The sequence below is a fragment of the Capsicum annuum genome, unplaced genomic scaffold, assembly GCF_002878395.1.
Source record: "Capsicum annuum cultivar UCD-10X-F1 unplaced genomic scaffold, UCD10Xv1.1 ctg998, whole genome shotgun sequence".
NCBI classification, from domain to species: domain Eukaryota; kingdom Viridiplantae; phylum Streptophyta; class Magnoliopsida; order Solanales; family Solanaceae; genus Capsicum; species Capsicum annuum.
The window spans coordinates 3,187,044-3,206,474 of record NW_025896076.1 but is presented as its reverse complement, the minus strand read 5'-3'; positions in this window follow the sequence as shown (position 1 = coordinate 3,206,474).

The following is a 19,431-nucleotide window of genomic DNA, read 5'->3' as shown; positions in this document are numbered from 1 at the left end:
TGCATATATTATGTATGTTATATAGCTTGTAGGTGCAGAATGTGTTGTATAAAGTTAGATTGTCTATCAAAGACTTTAATCAGTCAAATAGACGTACAGTTAGAAAGCACATATATTATATGTACTATGTAGCTTGTAGGTGAAAAATGTATTGAGTTCTCTATCAAAGACATCAGTAAGTCACAACAAATATACGAATTAGGAAGTGTATATATTATGTGCATTTAGAAAAAATATATTTACAAAGATAATATATTTACAAAGAAGTATTTAACAATAAATATTAATTTAAAAATTAAACGAATAACATTACTATACTCCATAAGCTCTATGTTTTGTTGATGTATATGGCCTAATCCCCCTATGAGTAGCATCATCCCCATCATCATGGTGCCTCCTCGTAATAGCAGCAATCGAATTACCACAACGCTTTTTTATGAATATTCTTACATGTCGGATCCTTTAAAAATAATTAGAAACAAGTACATGATGTTAAGTAAATTATAATAACAATTTCTATTATTAGTTAGTGCATGAGCTGTTTTAATAATAACTTATGTCTCCTTCTTAACATAAGTTGGAACATAAGATATATCCAGCATAACAGAAGGTGTTGAATAAAAAATCTAAGAAAATACATAAAGAACAAATGTTAGCCAGTTATAAATGCGATAAGTCATTTTATTTATAATGTTGTAATTATTGACCTGCACGTCAATGGAGTGATCCGTAATCGGCTGAGATGTATAAGGCCTCACTGACTCAGATGTGTACTCGGGGATGAAACAAAGACTCGAATGGGGTATCTAAAGAGTAGTAAAATAAGTACCTACATTTAATAAATATCTCCAAAAATATATAACTGTATGTAGTTAATATTTAACTAGCCTCTCATTTTCTCAGCCTCTACATGTGGTGGAAAGTGGATAGTTGCTCAGGGGTCCCAACTGGTAAGGACGAAGATAGGCCTAATAGCTCTTGATACTGATATAATAATATATTATAAGAAATAAAAACTAGCACAAAAAATAAATAAGTAATTTTTAATAATAACCTACATATCTCCAAACTTTGTCAAGTCAAAACACAAATGTAAAGAAGTAGAAAATCTTGATAATGCATGTCATCATATGGTTGCTTAATCTCTTCATCAACCCAAGAGTTTGCAACATATATGAAAAAGTGATGCGACTGTGGCATGGATGAACAAGCTAGTGTAGATGGAAATGGATCAAACAATGACATCTAAGATGTATCTACATCTAGAATTGGCTCAGACTCTTTTGTTGGGTAGGGCTCTAGGTCAGCAATTAGATGTATCTGAGGCTCTGGCTGAACAGGTGAAAATAATGGCACAAGAAGATGACTCTATCATTGTCTACCCTTATGTATTGGTGTATCATCTTTGCGTCCATATCCTCCTCCTCCCCCTCCTCGTCCCTGACCATAGGTTAGTGGAGATGCTCAACGTCAGAAACAATGTGCCCCTCAAGGGACCGATAGGCTGGTCAAAATACCTACAATATACCAGCTAATATAAATACCATACACATGGTGCGTTGGGTCCAACATCCACTTTAACACCCTATGATATAAATTTTAGAGCCCTATAGGCATTGCCAAGTGAGAAGGTACCATCTACACATAGCCAGAATCTCTGTGAGTGGTTGTATAATAGCAATCATCCATGACGCTGGAACCACTCTAGATATGTATCCATGCTTGCATTGACATTTATTTTCAACCCCACGCAATCATTTATTCCAATGGTGAATACTACTATTATAACGCTCCGAGTCTGTACCCTGGATGCTACACAGTGCTCATAATCTCGAAGGACTACAGGCTAACCCATAACTGGTACGTGCTACAATAACTCTGTAATAAATACTGTAATTGTTGCAAAAAACAATGAAAACATATGTCATAAGGTTCAAATATGTAAATAAATCTAAATGTGGTATCAAAATACCAAAATTGAATATAAGTACTGAACAACTATCTAGAAATACTCTAGTCTGAAAGGCCTGTAAACTGTCTGAACTATGGAGTTGATGAGATAAGTCCCCAACTAACTCCGAATACTAAAAATAATACTGTAATACTAAAAATCACAAGAATATCCTCGAACTATGAGGACTCACCACTACTCTGAAAGCTAAAGATTTGAACTGCTAAGGGCGCTCTGGAGCCAGTGCGTCTGAACCTATGATATAAGATATCATAGATCAAAGAGAAACATGTGTCAGTACTTTGAATGTAATGGTATGCTTAGTGAGGTAGGCTGAAATGCATGGGTTTATATGCATGAATTATACTAGCTGAATAACATAAGTATGACTGAATAAGAGTACATGCATGAATACAAAGACTGTAACTGAGATCATGGTAATACTGAGTACTGAGTATGAATACAGATAACTGATATCAGAGTTTACTGATATTGTATTACTGATTATTTGAATGATTGTATCTGATATTCCTGAATTCTGTGAAACTATACTGAGTTTCGTACCGAGCTTAGTGACTATAGTTGATAGTCCTAAATTTATAAAGTTGAACTTAGTTCTATTCTGAGACTGAGACTGGAACTGAGACACTGGGAGGTAATCATATAAATGACATGGCCCTCTCTAATCTAATTGGGGTCCAAACTGTCACCCCAGTTGGAACGGTGTCAATATCGTTCCACGAGTAAGAACAAGTTGTGAGTTAACCCTCTCTGATAGAAAGCTCTTTCATCAACCCTCGTTGGCAATATAACTTGAATGAGATATATCAACCCTCATAATATCTGGCAGGAAGATATCTTAACCTACTCTGGTTACATAGTTTTGTAACGCAGGGATTGCTACTAAGGGTCAAACCCTCTACTAGCAGGAATGTTCCATCCCTGGGTTCGCTCGGTGCTGAATCCTACTCCCAACTGAATAGACACAGAATTGATTTCTAGTTTGTACTAGGCTAGAATAAACTGCTACTAATATTACATTTTAACTGAACTAAACTGGATTCACTAAGTTTCATTGACTGGCAGAAAACTACTGAATTCTGTTAGCTAACTAAGTTTACTGAGTTCAGAACTGAATACTGAGTTAGACTGGACTAATACTAAACCTACTAAGTTTTCCTTATATCTGTAACTGACTAAGAGTACTACTGATCAAGACGTGACTGATATTGTTCTATGACTGACCATGGCTCTAGGTAAATAGCTAAATTATTGGGTACAAGTACCCCCAGGACTCAATAGCATAAATTATGAAACATGGCACAAACTTGAAACATGTAAACTAAGTACTTGATCATCATTCATTCATTGGGGCATTTTAACAAACACTTGTATAGCATGAACTTCAATACATGCTAATATGATATAAGTCCACTATTCAACTCACATGCATAATTCATCAATCACTTGAAAAGCATAAAATAGGCACACAATACTAATCAACATATGAGCACATAATTCCAGTTATCAAATTCACAATTTGAAGGCTTTAGCATGATCTCAGATGATAACACATTTAAATCATCTAAACCCATATAATATTTATCATGAAACATAGATTTGAAACTCAATTAATCATTATCAACAAGAATATTATCAAAACCAACATGGAATTCATGAAATTCATATACTTGATATTTAAAAATAGTTTCTTGAACTCCAAGGGTGGAAGGGACCTTTGGATGAACACTTCACATACCTTGATAACTACTTTCAAGAAGATCGAAGTGAGTTCTTGAGACTTGAATTCTTGAACTTGATGAGGCTAGGGCTTGCTCTTGAGAGAGTTATATGAGTCAAGAATGATATTTTACCTTATAGGCTGATTAATTTCGCGTTAAGGCTGAATAAGGGTGCAAAAAATGACCCATTTTCCCCCACAACCCATATTAAAATAGTGCTGAATAGGGCTGTCCTCGTGTCACGAGCCCTGCTTGGGTCAAATAGCCATCGCGACGCGACCTCTACTTGGGTCATATAGCCATCATGATGCGACCCCTACTTGGGTCAAGTAACCATCGTAGTGCGACCCTTACTTGGGTTGACTGGCCCTCGCGACGTGGGGATGTCGTGGCCCTTCACTATTTTAGGCATCTAAACTCTCCCTTACGCCAGTCCAAAAAATCCAAAACTCGCCTGTGATGACCTACAAGTGACCATAATCATGAATCAATTTAAAAATTGACAAACTAAGTCTGGAAAGGTCGAAAATAAACCCCTCCAAATTTGGAAGGCTAAAATGATTCTAAGTCTTGATACTTAGCTAATATATTCTAAGTGTGGGACCCCTTAACAAGCTTAAAGGACTAAATTAGGCTAGAATTTTGTAGGGTCTTACAATATCTCCCCCTTGGAAATATTTTTCCTCGAATTAGACTGGTTAAACTGAGAATACTAAGAGACTGGATTTAGACACCGAACACACAAAATTGAAGCATGATTTCATGACTAATGTTCCTGATATACTGAATTATCATACTAAATATGCATGTCTGATGCATGAGTACATGACTGAGTGGATTCATGAATGCATGACTGAGATTACTGATAAGCTGAGTTTCTCATACTAAACATGCACATCTGATGCATGAATACATAACTAAACTGACTTGTGAATATATGACTGAACATGTAATGGTAACTGATACCAAGTTTGTACTAAAAATCTGAGCATGAAATTGAATAAGCTTAAGGAAAATTATTACCTTGAGCTGGGTCTGAATTAGTGGAGAAGAGATGAGGATACTTGGTCCGCACATTTGCTTTTGCTTTCCAAGTAGACCCTTCAATGGACTGATTCCACCCAAGAACTGTGACTAGAGGGGTTTCTTTGTTCCTATAGCTACGAATATGATAGTTAAGGATTTCAACTGGAATCTCTTCATAAGAGAGACTATTCTAATAATCTATGCCCTCTATAGGTACTATGACTACTGGGTCACATATGCAATTCTTTAGCAAAGAGACTTGGAACACTGGATGAACTGAAGATAGATCTGAAGGCAACTCAAGCTCGTAAGCTACCATTCTGAAATGGCTGAGAATTCGGTAAGGGCTGATATATCGGGGACTGAGTTTCCCCTTCTTGGCAAACCTCTTCACTCCTTTTATGGGAGAAATTTTAGATACACAAAATCACTGTTCTCTAACTCGAGATCATTTACTGTACACGTATAAATGGGAACATGAGAACATACTGAGCCTAAAATGTATACATGGACTGAGTATCTTAGGCTAAACTAAGCCCCTGAATATATGGCTTACGGTTGATATTGGACCTTAAGGGTCAACCAATGAGTACCCACTATACTAATTGAATTCATTACGTATGGAAAAGCTAGGAGGTTTAGGGTATGAAAACTTGGGGGTTATAGTGCATCTCACCCTTAGGACATTATGTCCCTCGAAGAATACTGACTTGATTGAGATACTGAGGAAAAGCTAAGATGTGCACCGGGCACCTATGAACTGAGTCGTGATTGAGTATCTGGGATCCAAAACTGAGAGATGATACATGAATTGAGCTGAACATGCAACTACCTAGTTGCCCCATCTTGGAACAGTTACATTCATAAGACTTCGGATAGTGCAACTAGTGGGGAAAGTTGGGAAACCAATCCATACAAATTTGTCCACCCAACTGCTAAACTAAATTTCTGGCTTTACAAACTGACTTATGATGAAAACCCGTGCTCAACTGGAGCACTTCCTTGACACTCTTTCTATAGAGTTTCTAGTCCTTGACACTCTTTCTATAGAGTTTCTAGTGACTTTAGGGAGCAAAGAATCTTTGCCTAGACTGAATGAAGCGTCTGAATAAGAAGTCACATTCTAGATAAATTTATGTAATATGTGGTGAGGCCTATGAAACCTCATCTAAGATAGAGTGACTAAGCCTCATACACTGCAACTAAGATTTTTAAACTTACACATATCTCTTGGATACCCTCTCAACTATACTTTCCACCTTAGCACGGCACTTCACCTGAGACTACTGAAAATATTCACATGGGGTATAAGCACAAATTCATGAACATATTGTCTTATCTGATTAACTAACGGATAATAGCTAAATGCTGGTCATACAAGATCGAACTGCTCTTAGTCTAAAAATAATAACTAGACTAAAACCATAGAGTATTAAGCATATGAGGTAAAGACTGACTGAATAATATCACACAACTGAGCATATAAATTTATGGAGGAATGTATTATTTGAAAGTACAAGACCAAGTGTATAACATGGTTCTAAAATGTCCTACAAACTGGGGTGCTAAAATACTGATATCTGAATAACTGATAACTGTACGCTATTGTCAAGTAAACCTGGAACTGAACTGAGTTACTGATTTGATTACTAGAATAGGACTAGAACCGTGACTAAGATGGTTGCTGAGACTGTAATTGAGAGTATAACTGGGACTTATACTGTAATTGAATACTGAGTTCTGATAACTGGATACTAGTAACAGAGGTTTAGATTAATATTGAAGTATTGTATTTTGTTGGCTAAGCAACTAATTACTGATAGCCATGGTTCTGTAGAACTATCGGAGTTCTTTACTAAATTCTGAGGTTGAATACTAATTATTGAGTACTCAATGCTGAATTGTCACTATAACTGAGGACTTTGGTATTAAATATCAACACCATAGGTTAAGCAAGAGATCTAAATCGAGAATATATGTGAAATAATCTAATTTTGACTGATCATTAGGCCTGGAGCACAAGTTATATAAACTGAACATACTGTAAAGCATGACATGGGTACATAAGTCATGTGCTGCATGATCTGAGTCTTGGAGTTTTGGTATTCGTAGAACATGATTCATGACACTGAGTGAACTGGGACCCTTTATACTAGAAATTGTAATTGTGTATAATTTTCACTGACGTACACGAATATGGGCTATGATCATAGTACTGAGATGTAAGATATGAATAGATATCCTGATAGCTGATGGATTTACTATAGACAAGACTGTCATTGATGAAGACTATAATGAAAATGTTCGAGTACTGCTTGAATATACAGTTCATCAAGTCCATGAAAACTGCTAGGACATTGGTAAGACCAAAGGACATGACTCAGAATTTGAAGTGATCATACCAAGTTCTAAAGGCTATCGTTGGGATGTCACATTCCCTGACTCCAGGCTGATGATAGCTTGATCTGAGGTCTATCTTGGAGAAATAACTGGCACCCAAAATTTGGTCAAACAAGTTACTAATTTTGGGAAGTGGATACTTGTTCTTGACCATGACTTTATTTAACTGATGGTAGTCAATGCAAATTTTGAGAGAACCATCTTTACTATGCACGAATAACAATGGTGCGGCCCATGAGGATATACTGGGTCTAATAAATCCCTTATCTAGGAGATCCTTTAACTACTCCTTCATTTATCTGAGCTCTGCACGTTCCATTCTATATGGCAAGATAGATATGGGTTGAGTATTTAGAAGAAGATCAATTTTAAAATCAACTTCCCTTTTGGGAAGGACTTTGGGAAGATCTTTGGGAAACACATCTGGAATTCACATGCTACTGAAACTGATTCAAGAGTAGGGGTTTCTAAAATAGAGTCCTAGACTCAAACAAGATGGTAGACACATCCTTTAGATATAATTTTTCTAGCCCGAAGGTAAGAAAAAAGTTGACCCCTAAGTGCTGAAGTACTACCCCTCCACTCTAGAATGGGTTCATTCAGAAATTGAAGCTGGACAATTCTTTTTTTGCAGTCGACTGAGGCATAGTAAGAATGAAGATAATCCATGTCAAGAATGACATCAAAATCAATCATCTCTAATTCGACTAAGTCTGCTAAAGTGACTTTCTGAGATATCATAACCGGACAGTTCCTGTATACCCACCTAGTTATAATGGATTTACCCACTAGGGTAGAGACTGAGAAAGGCTCTGCTAGAATTTTGGGACTGACTCCAAAATCAACTGCTATTTATGGAGTAACGAAGGACAAGGAAGCTCCTAGATCTAGCAAAGCATAAACATGCAAATGATAAACTTATAACATACCAGTGACCACATCTAGAGAAATTTCCTAATCCTATCAAGACTAAAGAGCATAGAGTCTATTTGGTTGTTGCCCACTAGTGGCACTATAAGAGGCACCCTGCTAATTCAAGCAGCCGGACTGAGCAGAGGGACGGTTAAACTAACCCTGAGAACCTGACTGAGAAAAATATTTGACCATGTGGCCTGGCTTTTCGTATTCAAAACATACATCACTGCCAGCCTTGGAGATACCCTGGTGGTTTCTACCATATTTCTGGCAAAGAGGATTTGTTCGAGCACTCCTTGGCCTTGCCATTCTGGCCCTCTTGCCCTTTATCCCCTTTTTTCTATGCCTCTACTCCTCACTTTGTGGAGTATAATCTATAAGCCTAGATAGGATAATAGCCAGCTGATTATTTTGAGCATCTATTGAATGAGCTAAGGCGGTGAAACCAGCTATAATTCAACATGAGAAACATGTTCATTCAGGGGATCTTCCTAAATATGTGGAGGGGCTGACTGATTTTCATTCCTTCTTCTGTTAGCTTCTCTGGAAGACAGGTTCTAGAGGCATAAGGAAGAGATTAATTGTACTGAGGGTTTAATTTCATCTTATGCTCACAAGCATGACATAAATACTGAAAGAAGGGAAACTTTTCCTATAACATCTTGTAGCCTCCTGTCCATAAGTGTGGCTCACAATACACCCATGCACAAAACTCTACTAAATGCGGCTTTTAGACTTCCTAAGATAATTTTGAACCTTATACTCCAATACCAAGTTTGTAACGCCCCGATTTTGTACCCCGGATGTTACACGGTGCTCATAATCCAAAAGGACCACAAGCTAACCCATTATTGGTACCTATTGCAATAACTGTATAATAAATACTGTAATTATTGCATAAATAGTTGGAAACATATGCCATAAGGTTTAAATCTGTAAATAAATTTGAATATGAAATCAAAATACCAAAACTAAATATAAGTACTAAAATACTTAACAACTATCTTGAAATACTCTAGTCTGAAAAGCCTTTAAACTGTATGAACTATGGATTTGATGGGACAAGTGCCCAACTAACTCCGACTACTAAAAATAATACTGAAATAATAAAATTCACAAGCTTGTCCTCAAACTATGAGAACTCACCAGTACTCTTTAAGCTGAAGATCTGAACTGCTAAGGGTGCTCTAGAGCCAGTGCGTCTGAACCTGTGATATAAGGCATCATAGCATAAAGAGAAGCATGTGTCAGTACTTTGAATGTACTGGTATGCTTAGTGAGGTAGGATAAAATACATGGGTTCATATGCATGAACAATAATAACTGAATAACATAAGTATGACTGAAGAACAGTATATGTATAAATACATAGATTGTAACTAAGATCGTGGTAATACTGAGTACTGAGTCAGAATACTGATAATTAATATCTGAGTTTACTGATACTATATTAGTGATTATTTGAATGATTGTATCTGACATTCCTAAATTCTGTAGAACTATACTGAGTTTTGTACTGAGCTGAGTGACTATAGCTGATTGTCCTGAATTTGTAGAACTGAACTAAGTTCTATTCCGAGACTAAGACTGAAACTAAGATTGTAGAAGGTAATCATCTAATCGACATGCCCCTCTCTAATATGATTGGGGTCAAATCTATAACACTAGTTGGATGGGTGTCAATATCGTGCCACGGGTAAGGCCAAGCTTGAGTTAACCCTCTCTGACAGGAAGCTCTTTCATCAATCCTCGCTGGCAGGATAACTCGAATGAGATATATCAACCCTCATAATATCTGGAAGGAACATATCTCAACCTACACTGGCTACATAGTTTTGTAATACAGGGATTGCTACTAAGGGTCAGACCTTCTACTGGCAGGAATGCCCCCATCCCTGGGTTTGGTCGGGGCTAAATCCAACTCTCAATTGAATAGACACTGAACCAATTTCTAGTTTGTACTAGGCTGGACTGAACTGCTAGTGATATTACAGTTTAATTAAATTGAACTAGATTTACTGAGTTTTGTTGATTGATGTAATACTACTGAATTCCTTAGATGACTGAGGTTTGAACTGAATACTGAGTTAGACTGGACTAATACTGAATCTGCTAAGTTTTCCTTAGTTCTGTAACTAACTGAGAGTACTACAGATCAAGACGTGACTGATACTGTTCTATGAATGACCATGGCTCTAGGTAAATAGCTAAATTATTGAGTACAAGAACCCCCAGGACTCGATACCATACATTAAGAGACATGGCACAAACTTGAAATATGTAAACTAAGTACTTGATCATCATTCATTCGTTGGGGTATTTTAACAAACACTTGTATGGCATGAACTTGAATAGATACTAATATGATATATTCCACTATTCAACTCACATGCATAATTCATCAATCACTTGAAAAGCATAAAATAGGCACATAATACTAATCAACATGTGAGCACATAATTCCAATTATCAAATTCACAATTTGAAGGCTTTAGTATAATCTCACATTGTAACACATATAAATCAATTAACCCCACATGATATTTATCATGAAACATGGATTTGAAACTCAATTAATCATTATCAACATGAATATTATCAAACCCAACATGAAATTCATATACTTGATGTTTAAAAATAGTTTATTGGACTCCAAGGGTGGAAGGGACCCTTGGATGAACACTTCACATACCTTGATTACTACTTTCGAGAAGATCAAAGTGAATTCTTGAGACTTGAATTCTTGAACTTGATAAGGCTAGGGCTTGCTCTTGAGAGAGTTTTATGAGTAAAGAATGAGATTTTGCCCCCACAACCCGTATTAAAATAGTGCTGAACAGGGCTTCCCTCGCATCGTGAGCCCTACTTGGGTCAAATAGCCATCGCGATGAGATCCCTACTTGGGTCAAGTAGACATTGCGGTGCGACCCTTTCTTTGATTGACCAACCCTCGCGACGCGGGGCTATTGTGACCCTTCACTGATTTGGGCATCCAAACTCGCCCATACGCTAGTCTGAAAAATCTGAAACTTACCTGAGATGACCTACAAGTTATCCTGATCATGAATCAATTTAAAAATTGACAAACTAAGGTCGGGAAGGTCGGAAATAAAATTCTCTAAATTTGAAAGGCTAAAATGATTTTTAGTCTTGATACTTAGCTAATATATTCTAAGTTTAGGACCCCTTAACAAGCTTAAAGGACTGAATTAAGCTAGAAATTTTGTGGAGTCTTACAACTATGTACTATAGCTAGAAAATATTAGTCGACCCTACTTATGTCATCATGCTTATAATGCTATTGATCCTAATTAGGAAACAGTGGAATATGCTATGGATGACTAAACTGTCGCATCACTCGGTCTACTAGGTGACACTCTATAATATTTAAACGTAACATCTTTGATCGTGTCTACCATATCCATCTACCAACCTTACAATAGGGAGGCAAAGTGTCAGAGGATATCGTCATAGGGTGTCCATAGAAACTACAATAAATTACAATGAAGTGTAAAAGAAAGAGTCAAAATATTTATATAGTTAAGTGCTAATTATTAAAGCCTACGCTTTTCATGAAGCATACTTTAGTCTTTTTTTCAAGAATAAAGTGAACTATACTTTAGACTGTTGGATAAAAATTTATTTTATATTACTACATATTTCTTCAAACTTTATTCTACACCTTAGTAGTTAAAAGATCTTAACTGTGGAGGGAAAACAACGTTTAGAATTTGAGGCTTTTAGCCTGATCTGACAGTTATTATTCAACAATATTAGACTCAGTGTGAACATTAGGATAAGATTGGTTTTGTTATCATTATTTATTGTACTTTTTTTTTTTTTACTATTTTAAGGTTTTGGTGTTTCCCATATCTATTGTATGGTGTTTCCTAATTTAGTTTAAGTTCTCCAAATGTTGTACAAATCATAGAGCAAGAATCCACGAGACAACACCTACTTTTAGGTCTTTAATCATGAAAGGAAACATTTTAGATTATATTGGTGGGAAATCTTTTGCTAGGCTATTAATAGATTATATGTAATGTTCCAAGTCGCCACAATATACTATTTCCATAATATTCCCAAGTCCAACTCTTTTTTCCTCCTTCAAAAACATGATGTTCCAGCAAATAAGCAATAGTGCATCAAAAATATATTTCGATCAGAAAAAAAAGGAAATAAGGACCAACCTTATAAGTCTCTCACTTTAAAAGACTAAAATAATTCTACTTAATCATTAAAATGACTTTATTGGTCATGTATAAGTATCCTTTCATTAAAATCTTCTATCTCTTTAAATATACATAAATTTCTCTAGAATTTCCTTTGTTTCTAGTCTTACAAAATTGTCTATGTCAATCAACACCGCACAATATAATACAACATAAATATGGACTCACATGGCACATTCTATTAAAACAAAATCTTCTCATGGGCCTATAAAATAAATAATTTCACTTAACAATAAAAACAAAATAAAATGGTCCCACACAGCATATTTGAATAAAACAAAGGTTGCTCACGAGACATAAGGAACATATAAATATGGCCCCACACGACACACTTTAATACAATATAACATAAACAAAACATACCTACTAGTATGTCATTGATAACACTCAAATTACACTCTTGAATGGGTGTAAGCGATCGTTGTCAATATAAAATCTAACTAGGTTGGGGTCGAATTCCACAGGGAATAGGGTGTGAACTTCGATTAGTTTACAAAATGCTTTACTGATAGTTTACTGTTTTCGAAGGATGGGAGTTTAAGTTTCACAGAAAGTCAAACGTCACTTTCAATGCTTTAGTGTTTGTAATCAAGATAAATAGGAAACCAAAGTTATGTTCACCATGACTTTTGAGAGTTGACAGATACTAGGCAATGATTGGGATTCTTGAAGTACATAGAACAGCAGACTATCCTTGACTATGATACTTTCTGACTTATCTTTCGACCTCACCAGATAATTTATTATCTAATTCTCTCGAACTTAGATATCTTATCTATTTTCAAAAGGATGTTATCTCAGGTAGATTAATCCAGTTACGGCATCAATCATTAAACAGAAGGTTGGTAGCTTTCGAGTCCCTGTTGATAATTCACAACCTCTAGTCTATTTCTCCGTTAGAAGCAAATACAACCTAAGGTATAATCCAATATTTGCAACCACTAGATTTCAGTTAAAACAATAGAATTTTAAGATGTTCTACTACTCTTTTAATCCGTTAAACACCTAGCATCATATCGAACCCTAATCTATGGATCCCAGAACTCTGGCTAATGGAATTAGCCGCTCATGATTTGATGAACGAAATAACAAGTTGAATTCATGATGATAAGGATCAACTTACGAATGGATGAAAAACAATAAGTAGTTCCTTCAATTTAATCACAAGGTGGAAGACTAAAAATAGTTGATAAGAAACAAGAAGAATAATTGATGATAGAGAGCAATGTACGACCCTCTCTTCTCAGAGTTAATGTATCCTAGATAATGACCAATCCCTAAAAACCCTAAAACAAGTCTTTAAATAGTCAATCCTAATTAAGGAAACAAAATTAAAGTTTCAGTTTTCTCTTTGGATTAGACAACAATACTTTTGATGGCGCGTCAGACACCTGACGACGTGTGAGAGATGTCGTCAAAGATTCCAGTAAATTATTATTTTCTAACTCTTCAGACGGTAATCCTAATGGTATGTCAAAGATCTTGACAGCGCTTGCAAAATAGTGTCACCCTTTACTGGAAATCAGCATACTCTGCCCTCTAGTTGACAACAATTTTGACGAGATGTCAAATATTTGACGGCCCTTCTGAATCATCATCATAGTTCATCTAATCTTCTCAGGTTCTTCTAATATTGACGGTGACTTTGACTGCCTGTCCCATGTATGACGGCGGTTCAAAATGATTGCCATGTACATTTTAGCTTATTTCCACCATATTTCAACTTTTTTATTCTTTTTTCCTTTGGTTTCTTCCCTGGTCACTTGTATCTGCATTAACCCACAAAAATGATCAAAAACAACAAAAGCTGCTTAAGACTTTGCAATTATTCAGAGTTAGAAGCTTCAAATGTATTAGCATCTTCTCACACATCAACACCCTCAACTTAAATTATTTTTTTCCTAAAGCAACCAAAACATAACTAGGAGTAAATAAAGTACAATTCAGCAGCTAACTACTCTTATCAGTTCAGAATACGTGCACCATCTCCATGATCAATCCAAATAAAATCAACTGTGTCTAATATTTTAAAACAACCATGTAACTCAAAAGCATCTAGATATGGCAAAAATCTCAGCAATAACAACCTAGCACATACCCAAATTACATTCTCTGAACAAAGTAGTTAATAGCAACATACATGGTGTGCCCTCACCATAAAGAAATCCCTTTTCACTTAGATTTACATGTATTAAAATAGGGATGAACGTAAGACTCAGTCTTAGAATAAAGTTCCAACATTGCGCATCCAATGCCATAGGCTTTCCCTTATAGTCAGTACCGAAGTCTTCAGATAAGTCAATTAGGATCACTATAGGGATTTTCTAAGCTTGTAATGTAGGCTAAGGGCTAGTATGACATTCAAGGGTATTTCATAGTGACTATAACTCCTTGGAACTACATTAACTTGCGAGGTTTTAACTTTTGACCTTCTTTTCTTCCCTCTTTTATTTGTCAAGTATTCTCAAGATGGGTGTTGCCTGTTCACGCATTAGATCAACTTTTTTAGTTTTCTCTTTTCTATTTGCTTTTTTACGACACCCAACTTATTATTCATCTTCCTTATTTTACCTCTCTTCATACTCATAATGCATCATGCACCCCTATAGCAGCTACCCTCAACTTAGGCTATTTACCTAAGTCAAGGTGCACAGTGTCCAAGGAGGACCAGGGATAAAATATGTTCATTGTGATGTAATGAGAAGGTGAAAGGTGTACAAGAAAGAACTAGGATATTTAGGATCAAAAAGGGATCAAGGGATATTGATCACACTTGGATGGTCATTTAAACTATAATGGGTTAACATGCAAAAACGGCCTATGATCTTTTCCTAAATGACATTCCTATGACTATGGCATGACTAACTAGGCAAGCTCTACATTCAACGCACAATGGGAACAAGGTAGGACCTTATACGCACATGGCACACATGTATATAGAACATCACTACTCATCCATTTCATGCATTTGTTTTCTACAGTTTATTTATTTACCACACTAGTGCCACAAATAGATACATAGTGGTCACACTAGATACACTTCACACAGTTCACAGTATATCAGACCAATGGAGAGGTACTCAAAATTTACAAAATGAGCTAACTACCTCAAGTATTTGTACTACTACTAATTATCCACCGAATGTGTTACAACAACAGTTTCCCTATACCCTTAACTTAAAATCAAGAAATAAAAAGCACCAAGGATTAGAATAGACCTAAAAACAGTCAAGCCTGTGGGTTCTAGGTCTCCGACCCTGTCATCGCATCATCAGCTATCTTTTCCCCACTCATAGTATCTGCTTTTACAATAGCTGGAGCCTGGCTCGATTAAGCATCTTCCCATTTCTCTCTGTCGGCCAGAGACTCCAATCTTACCCTTTTCAAGTTCTCCTTCTCTGCCTTCTTCTTTGCTTTCTTTTTAGCCTTTCTCTCTTCTTCACTATTAGGTTCATCTCTTTTGCTTTTGCCTTTCTTTTCCCACTTTTTCTTCTTTTTCTTTAGGGAATCCTCAGTAAGATCAAGAATAGGAATGTCTTCCTCTATACCATGTATGGATGATCCTATTGGCACCATAATTTGGTGTTGCTGCAGCATCCCAACCTCAGCCTTCACCTTGTCCAATGCAGCCCTGAAAGTATCAAGATCAGCATCTAGCATCTCTCTTTCCTAAGCATCAAATCTGTTCTCAAGACCTGCCACCCACCCAGGCAAAGTCATGAAAGGTTTTAATGCAGCATCGAGTGCAGCTTTGACTCTTTTGTCTACAGCAGCAGTAAATTGTTTGGAAAAGGCCTGTAGTTATACCTCGTACCAATTCGCTTGCCTGGCCACCTTCCTAATATCAATTGGTTGAAATGCCGACCTTGTTGCTGTAAGAGGTACTGAAGCAGTTGGCTCACTTTAAGGCACTGAACCTACCTGAGCTGAATATACTGGTGGTGGTGGTGGTACAGTTTTGGGGCTTTGCACCCCCACATTTGGTGCTGAAATAGTCTTAGTGACTGGAGGATCTGCTGCACCAACTGCATCTTGATCAAGTTTCAAACCCGACTGAATTTCATTTTTACCGACAGGGTTATGAGTCTTCTTGGCATGTATCTCATCATCAATACCTGAAATCTCAGTTACATGAGCTTCTTCACACAACCTAGTAATCAGACATGGGAATGGATATGCAACATCAGGTCTTGCGAGTCGAATCTTGATCTTTTTTGCTATAATTTTTGTGAAATCCAAGGGGGTTTTATCTATCAAGATTGCAACCAATATTGCTCGATCATCCCCTAATATGTTGTCTCCCTCGATGGGTATCAGATGAATTCGTATTAAACCTCCCCAAAATATTGCCTCTGAATTTAGAGATGCTTTGGTAATCTTTTCTACTAGTTTATTCAACCACTCCAGTTCCCCATCTGCTGTGAGAGTCACTAGCCACTTGCGTTGATTTTCCTGATGCTTCAATCGGGCATAGAATATAGGTGAGGTGGCTCATAGGATAAAGGTTGGCCCACGAATAAACCTATTTATGGTGGCATCTGATACATCCACCCTCACTCCACGTACTGTAACTTTGGCCAGAAGAGGCTTATCTAAAGTTCTATCCCCTTCTTTGCACATATTTTCCATCGTAGCCTGGTAGTTCTCGTAGAAATCTCAAACCAACGAAGGACAGTAAACATCGCTTCCCCTATTAGTCCACTCCAGACCATACTCCTTGAGTTTATGCATCACCTTAGGGCATCTGATCAACCCTATAGTGATAATCTTCTTCTCCTCTAGAATTGGCCTTCTGGCACTTCGTCGATTTGTTCTGTGAAGTCCATTCAAATAGATCGTTTCAGCCCCAGGGATTTTCCATCTCACATTGTGCCTAACCTCAGGGTTTTTGCATTTCACCAAAGTTCCCCATACTGGAGAATCCTTATCACCTTACTGCTCCAAAGATGGTGATTCAGACTCAGTTTCTTCAGCTGCAAGCCTCTCAAAATCTTTAGTTTTGACTTCTTGTTCAGTGCTCTCAGACCCCTACTCAGTGTGTTCTAATCCTTGTTCCTCCAAAGTTTGCTCAAATGAGGTTTTCACCTCAGTATCATTAGTATCCTCCACCTCAATAGGCTTAGGTGGAGGCGGAGTTTTTGGACTAGTCCTCTTTCTTTTCCATCTGAGCAAAGGCTCCTCATCTTCATAATCAGAGTCCTCATTTACAAGTTGTAGAGGTACATTCTCTTTAGCTGGTTTCTTTGGTGTGGTTGGATTCTTCTTCTTGGGTGCCATGCTCAGTTCTGTACAATGTAGAAATCCTCAATTAGTACTCGTAATAAAACAAGAAAAGAATAAGGATCACCTCAGTTAAACATCAACACTGTTTTAAGTTCCCAGGTTTGACGGCCTTTTTAATTTGCCATCACAGGTGTGACGGCGCTTCAAAAGTATTGTCAACCTTATCAAGAATCCACAAAATTTCTCATCTTTTGACGGCATTTTTGAATGGCCGTCACATAGGTGCAAGGCCATGAAAATTGCCATCAGACAACATTATAATTTCTAACTTCTTATTACTTGATTTTTCTTCTACCATTATTCTTAATTTCAACTTAGATCATGTTCTTTACTGAGATTTTCATGAAATTATACCGCATACCCCTACAAACCCTTATTTTTGAAGGGGTTTGAAGCATGTTAATGGGTTCAAATCACTCCTTTGAAACCAAGGTTTCTTGTAGTTTACAATTGATCCAAAGAAAGATGAAGTTGAACTTTTTCTCATACCTGGATGTCGACACTTAGCTAATGTACTATGAGTACCTAGACTTGTGAGTGAGAGAAAAATGAGATAAGAGAGGGAAAAGATTTCTTGGCTTAACTCTCAGGCTTCAAAAAGGAAAGTCTTAAAATTTTGCCTTATAAAGGATTAAATTTGGAAAAGGAAGGGAAATCACTCTCTAAGGAAAGAAAATTAAAACTAATAGGAAAAGACCTATGGTATGCGGGAATGTGAACATCTGTGACTGGGCTGGGTTAGCCTAAAATTTTTAAGATGGGCTCAACTCATTTGACGATATTTTTGTCGAAGCGTTAGATACCTGACGGGCTTCAAAATTATCGTCAGCCTTAACAAAATAGGGCTTTGAGTTGAGTATTTATATGCTATTTCTAACGGCTTGTCATACTTGTGAAAGCCTGTCAAAATTGACGTCAATCCACCTCAAGTTGACTGAAACCAGCTCACCTCCTTTATACGACTCTTAGCTACAAATATAAAAACATAAATTCAATAAAATTAAAACCTTGGGTTGCCTCCCAAATAGCACCTAATTTGATGTCACGGCATAATTGGGTTATCTCGACTACTCAGACTTGGTCAAGATGCTAGATCACTACCTCATTACCATATTCTTGGAATATATCGACTACCAAAAAGATATTCATCTCCTCCAACTGCTTTATAGGAGGATGCATTTTAAATCTAGCCTCTCTTTTTCCATACCTGAACTTTAGCTCATTGAGTTCCATATCAACCAACACTCTTCTCGTGGCTAATAATGGTCTACCCAAGATGATGGGTACCTCAAAATCAACATCACAATCCAATATCACGAAGTTTGCAAGAAGAATAAAGCCATCCACCTTCACCGGCACATCTTGGAATATACCAACTGGTCGTTTCACCGACCTATCTGCCATCACAAGACGCATCGTTATGGGGGTAGGTTCTCCCAGTCCAAACTTCTTATAGATATCAAGGGGAATTAGATTAATACTTGCTCCTAAGTCACATAAAGCTTTGGTAAACTTCATGGACCCAACTGTGCACTCTATGGTAAATGCTCCAGGGTCAGGCTTTTTCTGCACTAAGGATTGTGAAGAAACAGCGCTACAATGGTGGATGTTGTCCACCAGCTCATAGCTTACCTTCTGCTTCTTTGTTAGCAATTTCTTCATAAATTAAGCATAGTTTGGCATTTACTCAAGTGCCTCCATCAATGGCACATTCACTGTCAGTTGTTTCATTATTGCCATGAACTTGCTAAATTTTTTGTTGTCTTCTTTATTCTTCGATCTCTGAGGAAAGGGAGGTGGTGATCTTGGGATTTCTTTCAATACCACTTCCCCTTTCTTTTCATCTTCTTTCTCTGAAATATCAACAAAACCATCCATCTTC